Source organism: Mauremys reevesii, linkage group 6 (genome assembly GCF_016161935.1).
Source record: "Mauremys reevesii isolate NIE-2019 linkage group 6, ASM1616193v1, whole genome shotgun sequence".
Classification (NCBI taxonomy): Eukaryota; Metazoa; Chordata; order Testudines; family Geoemydidae; genus Mauremys; species Mauremys reevesii.
Window position 1 is genome coordinate 117326810 of NC_052628.1, and position 8737 is coordinate 117335546.

General features: G+C 38.7%; 1 pseudogene; it reads right to left on the minus strand.

Moving 5' to 3' along the window:
- Positions 1 to 3467: 3467 nt before the first annotated feature.
- On the minus strand, positions 3468 to 8141 carry LOC120407306 (annotated as a pseudogene).
- Between the last annotated feature and the right edge of the window lie 596 nt (positions 8142 to 8737).

Sequence of the window (8737 nt, forward strand, 5' to 3'; positions counted from 1 at the left end):
TTATTGACACACAGAGCATGACCATCTCTGATCATCTTGGCTAATACCAATAATGGACCTATCCTTCATGATATTCATTTTTTTAAAGCCTTGTTCTAATCTGGGCCTTCATAACCTCCCCTGGAAATGAGTTCCACAGACGGCCTGTGTGTTGTGTGAAGTAATATTTCCTTAGGTTCATTTTAAGCCTGCTGCCTATTAATTTCATTGAGTGACTCCTGGTCCATGTGTTATGTGAAGGGCTGAATACTTTTCACTTCCTCCATGCCACTCATGGTTTTATAGACTTCTATCATATTCCCCAAACCCCACAGTCTTTTTCTAAACTGACCAGTCTCTAATATCTCCTCATATGGAACCTGTTCTATACCCCTAATCTTTTTTGTTACCCTTCTCTTTACATTTTCCAGTTCTAATAGATTTTTTTTTTTAGAGGGGTCAATCAGAACTGCACATGGTATTCAAGGTATGGGAATTCCATGGATTTATCTACTGGCATTGTGATCATTTCTGTCATCTTATCTTTTCCTTTTCTAAGGTTCCTAACATTATGTTCCTAACATTCTTTTAGGAGCATATGACAATGGTGAATTAATTGTAATTTGGCTGTAAAGACTCATGTCTGATATATATCTATCTCAGCTGATAGGAGCCTAGAAAATGTACATCGGGAAAAGAAAAATCTAAGAAACCAGACCCTGAAAGTGCCAGGTGCCCTCAAATCCCACTGGACCCAATGGGAATTAAGGATGTGCAATACCTTTCAGGATTAGATCCTAATGCGTCAGAAGAATCCAAGCGTGTGGTGCATTAAAATGCGTTCTCAAATCTTAAGTGCGATAGGCCAAACTTTGCAAACTTGGTGCCTTAACTTATTTATTTATTCCTAGAAGCCCCAACCAAGATTAGAGACTGCTCATGTGTTGGGTGCTGTACATACACATAATTAGTCTCTCTCCTGAAGATCTGACAATCTAAGCAAAGGGTGAAGAAAGTAATTACCATAAGCCGGTTCATTTATAAGCCGACCCCCCCAAGATGGATAAGTAAAAATGGACATTTTTTATAACCCATTCATAAGCCGACCCTATAATTCAGGGGTCAGCAAACTTTGGATCCCGGGCCATCAGGATAAGCCTCTGGTGGACCGAGATGGTTTGTTTACCTCAAGCATCTGCAGGCACGGAGGTAAACCTAAGTAAACAAAGTGTCCCGGCGCGCCAGCTGCTTACCCTGACGGGCAAGGACAGCAACTGGTAGGGAAATTTTTTTGGGGGGAGGAGAAGCTGGGAGACAGGGGAGTAACCCCTGTGACCACCCCCCACTTGACCCCACCCCTAGCCCAGTACCCCCACACTCTCCCCATCCCATCCCTTCCCACCTTATCTGGGGAGGGCCAGGGGAGGATGTCTCTGACCTGGCTGGAGCCAGACCGGGCGGCACGGCCGAAGCATGTTCCAGCGGGCTGGGCCGGGTGGCATGGCTGCAGCGTGCTCCGGCGGGTTGGGTGGTGCGGCCGCAGCCTGCTCTGGGGGGCGGTGCCAAGCAGCACGGCTGCAGCCTGCCAGCCCCGGAGCTGCAGCTGCTTCACAGGCTGGGGGGAGAGCAGCGTGGCCAGAAGTGGAGAGACTCTGGCCCCGCCTCTTCCCTTCTGGCTCTGCTGCCTGTGCTGCGTCTCCTTGCTCCCTCTGTTGTGGGGAAGGGGCTGTGTCCCACCTCTCGCTTTCTATACCCATCCATAAGCCGACCCCCTTCTCTGGTGCTTCCCTTTTTTACTAAAAATATTCGGCTTATGAACAAGTATATACGGTAACTCCATTTTATAGCTGGGGATTTGAGGCATGGAGAGACTAAGAGACAGGTTTTGAGAAGTAATCACACAGAAATCTGGGGCAGAACCAGGTATAGAATAGAGATCTCTAGAGTTCCAGTTCAGAGCATCCTTCTCCTCTAAAGAAAAGCACATAAATAAAAGCAGCCTATATTTTCCAGAGGTGTTGAGTGCTGTTGTATATTAAAACTTCTTGTCTAACACTAATGCTTTGCATCTACTTTCAAAGAATAAAACTTGAAAATGTTCAACACTGAATATTAAAAAAACAAAACCCCAAGATTTTTCATTAAATATACTCTGCCTACTCTAGAGGCAAAGTCAATCTATTCTATGTTCCGCATAGACATAGCTTTAAAAAGCTTGCTGTAAAACACTTTGTCTTTTAAGAGAACTTCATTCTAAAATAATCATGCAGCAAGTCTCACACTAGTTTGTAATCTGTTCAAGTCAAGGATTAAACTAATTTTCTGAAGGGCTTTTGGCCATCCCTCAGATATTACCCCCACCAAGTCTTTGCAGATTGATGATGAAATGCAGTCATTGCTTTGCAATCACCTAGTTTGAGAAAGCTTTCTCCATTAAAAAAAGTATATATATTCCCTCCCTGGCTCTAGGTACCGACGTTATAAATCTCTTATCCTGGATCATGTAGTTCTAAATAATGCCATTTTTGTGCCAGGGCACAATTCAATTTAATTCTTGGATGGATAATTCTAACTTTTAGCAACTCACTAAAGCTTATGTTAAACTTTCCAAATATAATGAGAATGTACTCAAGGCAATTTCATTAAAAAATACCGTAACATATGCTAGTTTCAAATGATCTGCTGTGGTGAAGATGATGAATTACAACGTCTGCTTCTATAGCCTGAGTAAAGCTAAGTTTGGGTGAAAAAATTCACCCAAACCTTTTAGGTGAAATATGTACTGAAACATTAATGAATGAAACAATTTGGCAAAATTGTTTCAGAGAAAAAAAAACATTTCAACATTTTTTTCAGCAGGAAGCTACTTTGTTTCAAAATTAACTGTAATTTATTTTTTTAAATGTTTTAAAAACTTTTCATTTGACTGGAATATTTTTTTTCACTGATAACATTTGGCTTTAGTCCAACCTGAAACTATTTTCCTATACCAACTTCTCAGAATTGCCAAACTGAAAATTTCCCTAGCTCTACATCTTGAGGGTACATCCTCCACATGGGATGCAGCTTCCACCATGGTTTCTGGGTAGAATTTCTTAAAATTAAATGAATGCTACATTAAAAGCAGATATTTTTCTAAACCAGCATTTCCCAAACTTTTTTGGCCACGGCACACTTTTTAACCTATTACAGAACACTTATAATATTATTTTGTAGTTGTTTGGTTTTCAAATAAAAAACTGCATTATTTATACTCAAATAGATTTTATTTTATAAAACAAAGCAAAAATACAAATTTAAAATAACTGAAACTAACAATTTCTAACTGGAAAGCGCATATAAAGTAGTACAAAAATCAAGTGCAAGAGTCAAAATTAAAAACAGTGTTCTACTTTAAAAAACCCTGTTTTTATATATACACGAGCACCAAACAAATTAGATTTGTACTAGGAAAATCTATTTTTATAAATAGAAATACAAATTTGGATTTAATGCAATTGGTGTTTCTGAATTTTTCTATCACAAATTCGCTTAATATTAGGAATAATGCTGGACAGTTGAATCCTCATGTCAGGCGCAGTATCAAGTCTATTCCTATATTTGGTTTTTGTTGCTGTATAATACGAAAATCCCATCTCACACAAATAAGTTGTAGCAAAAGGAAGGAGCACTCGAACTTCACGTTTAGCCACATTAGGGTACTCTTCTATTAGGCTGCTCCAAAAATTATTCAACGGAAGATCCTTAAACTTTTGTTTCAGATCAGTCAGAAATTAAGTCAATTAGGCTTTCATAATCATGTGCAGTAAAGCCAATTGGTTTGGCTGTAATTACAAACGGATTTCGAACCCCGAGCATTATCATCAGTAGTTGTAGGAAAATATTCTAATAAAGAGGCCTGCAAGTCACGTAAGTGCTGTAAAATGGTGCTGGAAACTTCTTCATGGACTGTAGAATTTATTTCAGTCAGAAATTCATGTACTGTAGGGAAGCAGTCAAAGTTATTCTGTTCTACAGAAGATGCCCAGAATTCCAGTTTCTTTTTTAACGACGAAATTTTATCCATTGTAGTAAAAATGGTCACATTCTTTCCTTGCAGCGACAGATTAATTTCATTTAATTTTGCAAAAATATCTGCAAGATATGCAAGTCTCATTAGCCATGAGGAATTTGTCAGACAGTCATTAAATTTTCGTCCTGAATTATCTGAAGTGAAGAATACCAGTAGTTCACTACGAAGCTCAAAAAGCCTCACAAGCACTTTTCCTCTGGAGAGCCACCTCACTTCCATATGTAAAAGCAGCACTTTGTGCTGACTACTCATTTCCTCACACAAAATTTTAAATAACCTGGATTGATGTGGTCGAGATTTGACAAAATTGATAATTTGTACTGCTTCATCGAGCACAATTTTCAGATATGCTGGTATTTTTTTTAACTGCAAGTGCCCGTCTGTGTAGGACATAATGGCTCTTAGTGCTTTCTGACACCCACTTATGATTCGCCTTACAGCTCCCTTCATCTTCCTGATCATTGCCTGAGTACCGCCAGTACATATATCAATACATTTTCCCCAACTAATTTCATGCTTTCTGATAAAATTGTTGATGCAGTTGAATATTTCTTCTCCGGTTGTGTTGCTTTGCTGAGATTCACATAAGAGCAGGTCCTCTTCAATATTATTATTAAATCTATATCAGACAAATACTAGTAGCACAGCAAGTCCCGAAATGTCAATGGACTCATCTAGCTGCAATGAATACTCACAGCAAATTTTCAATCGGCAAACTAGCTCTTTTTCTATGTCATCAGCAAGATCTTTAATACGGCGTGCCACAGTATTATTTGACAACTGTACAGCATCATTTTTTTTTTTTTACCAGACTGCTCACTCAACATGCACGTTATAATATTTTTCACGTAAGGCTTGATAGGCGTTTCTCCAATAGTGTGAGCTTCTCTGGCAAGCACTATCCAGTAACTTACTCGATAAGATGCCTCTGTTGCACTTTTGTTGTTTGTTTTAGCGATTTTAATAATCAAAACTTTACAATTTCCAAGTGAGTCACGCTTCCTCTTGAAAACACATATATCTTTGTCTTTGTATTCAGCATGCTTGGTTTCCAAATGCCTACGAAGTTTAGAAGGAGCCAGTGAACTGTTTGCTAGTATTTTGTTGCACACGATGCACTGCGCATCAGGAACATCTTTATTTCCAACACACGTAAAACCAAAAGACAAATAACTTTCATCATACTTTCATTTCAGTCTTTTAACACCTGCTTTTTTTATATATATATATATATACTTTGATGGAAATTCTTTCACCTTGGATAACTCACTAGTACTAACAGATTTTTCGGCAACAAAAGACTGCGATTGTTCATCCTCACTTTGAAGTGTCACAATATTTTGCTTGTTTATTTTGGCCACAGTTGGAGTACCAGAAGAACTTGCTTTTCATTTCAAAGTTCCTTCTTTCAGCCACAAATCCATGGTGATTCGGTTTAGTAACAATATTTAGAAATACTGATTTTTGTCAAATTTTGTTTGTCACAAATATTTATATTGTTTTGAGTGAAGCTAGTTTAGTTGTGCTTATCGCACACATGGTAAAGACCCACAGGTTTGAACATTTTGAGTGAATATGTTATATTCAACATGGCGTAAAGAGAACGATATATGCATACCACTGCAGTTCGCGCAGCCTCGAGTGGAAGCGGTATGACGTCACTAACTGAAACATGCCTGAAAGGGGTAGACGTCAACATGCTTGTGTGCCACGTTGTCTTTATGCCATGATACTCAATACGAGATCTATCAATAACTGGAAAAAGAGTTTTATGTTAAATTATAGTCATTCAAAAAGAATGGTAAACTATGCTTCAAATATGCCAAATTTAAAATTAAAAAAATGTAAAGACCCTTTTTTCTAATTATGATTCTTTCACGGAACACCTATTCACGTTGTGCAGAACACCAGTGTTCCACGGAACACAGTTTGGGAAACACTGTTCTAAACAAACAGGTGTTTTAGACCATGAGAGTTAGTTACCTGAACAATCTTTCCATTGGTGTGAAGGTTGGAAAGACTTTCCAAATAATCTTTTAACAACCTCAGTCTCTGCTGTAACAGACTATAGAGCACTATTAACTGAATCTAGTCAGAAGTATGGTCAGTTTCCAGTCTTACCACATCTTTAAAAAGATATGGCTGGGGAGAAGATTGCGGGGTGGGGTTGGAATCATGTGATCTGTAGAGAAGATGACTATCTGACTTGTGGTCTCCTCGATCCCCATCCACTAATGCTCAATTAAGTAAGTCTCAGGTATCTAAACCACAACTTTCTGTACAAAAATGATTAATTAAATGAGGGGACCCTTTTTGTTGTGTTATCATCAATCCTGCTGGGAAAAAAGAGAACACCAGACAACCCAATCCTGAGTTTCCAAAGAAAGGTAGGCTGAGGCAACCCAGTAGTCTGGCACAGGACTTTGCAGCTATGAAGGACTTTCTAACTACAAATTTGTTGTTTTTTTTAACTCAAAATATACATGAGATTTAAAGATGTGGGAGAAGTCAATGCTCATTTGACCTATTTAGACAATGAATTACAAAAAAACTGCCACAGATCTGAAGGAGGTTAAAAACAGAAAATGCTTCCTTAAGGCAAGGGCTAAGGACTCTTGGAGAAATAAGGCCTCCTTGAAAATAGATCACATGGGAATAATTTGCAGTTACTGGGGGTCTTCAGAACATGCTCTCCAAAGTACTGGGATTAGATCCTGGTTTTCTCCCCTGGAGATTGAAAGGGCTTGTTGAATGGCAGAGGCCAGAAGAGAAAACCATCACCAACGCAGACCTATCATCTTCAAATTGCTAAGATTTAGTGGCAGAGTGAAGCCGATGTCTGCTGCTAGGTCAAAAGGCACTCATAAGTATAAGGATTTTAAAATTTCTTTTGTCTCCAGACTTCTGTAAATTTAAGCAAGAAGAGAGCAGCATTTAATGGCATCAGAAAACTCAGGAGATCAGATGTTGAATACAGCCTCAAATTGCTTGCCGTCTTCATAATGAAGATGAGACTGAAATACTTCAATTCCACATTGGATGTTTGGCAAGCACTATAGGAATTGAGGCCAGATCTCATGAAGCATGGTCTTCACATAAAGGAAAAGAAAATGGTGAGTGTAAGTCCTGAAGAAAAAGAAACTGATTGGGAAAACCAGGCAATTCATATACATATTTAATAGTATTATAGGGGGTAATTAATACTGTTTGACAAAATATTTAGTATTGTTTGGTAATTAATATGTTGAGAAGCCAACATAAGCATATATATTCAAAATAACAATATTACTCTTATTTCCTTAATTTCTGCTCTATTTATATTATATACACCTGATGCTAATAGAGTCCTAAGTATTCATTTTGTGTCTTCTATCATTTTATATGAGCATTCAGGGGAAGGAATAGCTTAGTGGTTTGAGCATTGGCCTACTAAACCCAGCGTTGAGAGTTCAATCCTTGAGGGGGCCATTTAGGGAACTTGGATAAAAAACTATCTGGGGATTAGTCCCCTTCTGAGCAAGGGGTTGGACTAGATGACTTCATGAAGTTGATATTTTTATGTTTTACCCATAAACTGTATTTATTTATGAGATGATGGAAACAATATATTCAAATTTATGTGCACATATAAATGGCACTTCATATTTACCTTTTTGGTCTATTGGTATAAATAGTAATATACCACATACTTATCATTTATATACTCTTACTTATGCATTCATAACCATGAAGCAATAGGATTCATTCATTTATATACCTTGGTATGTGTAAGTATTTTGGTAAATATATAGGTATTTCTGGCATATTCTGAAGTAATTCATATTGTGCACGGCAGAGAGAGGGCAGGTGCAGGCATATGGCATCTAGGATCTGAACGTGCCTGTACTGAAAGTCAAGGATGTTAAGGGTCAAGTGGGTTGCTTTTCTTTTGGATCAAAATTCTGAATAAATATTATTGACTTCTGAGTGATTGCATAAAGCTGGACTTGCCCTGCACAGAAAATGTTGGAGATGTGACAGCTCCAATGCAAACTTGCTTTATGTAGTCTTTTAATGTGAAAGTATACCTACATTTTGCAAGAAAGTGCATGGTGCTCTAAGGAGACCAGGGTTGGAGTTTCTGGGGCACGATAGCTTAGACAGGCCTTTGTTCTCATGTTAGTCGTACAACAGGGACACATGAGCTAACACACAGTAAGACTGTGCCTGATCTGGTGTGGTAGTGGGGGAAGACTAGCTGTATTCTCCCAAGCAATGCAAATCCAATTCTCCCCGCCTGAGACGTCAAAATGAGGCACCATTCACAGCAGATGTTCAGCATAACGTCACATGCACTCTGCTGAGCTGGGGGCTCCTCAAGTTTGATTTGACTGGATACAGTTTTGGGAGGGATTCGATTAAGGCACACTACAATGACAGGCCAAGTATCCCAGTCTTCTATGTGACAATTGCTGAGCCACCAGACAACCCAAGGATTTATGGGTAGGAAGATCAGTTTATTCTCTCAGCCCATAGGTTGGTCCCTGCGACTCAAGCCTGAGACATTAGCTGAGCAATGTGTGTAATCTTACAGCATGGGTTCCCTGTGTTTTGTGGCAATAATGGTTCAAAATAGAAGAGTTCAATCTCCAGTGCTATAAATCCAGTAAAAACACTCAAAACAAGAGAGCCACATTTTTTAGCTGA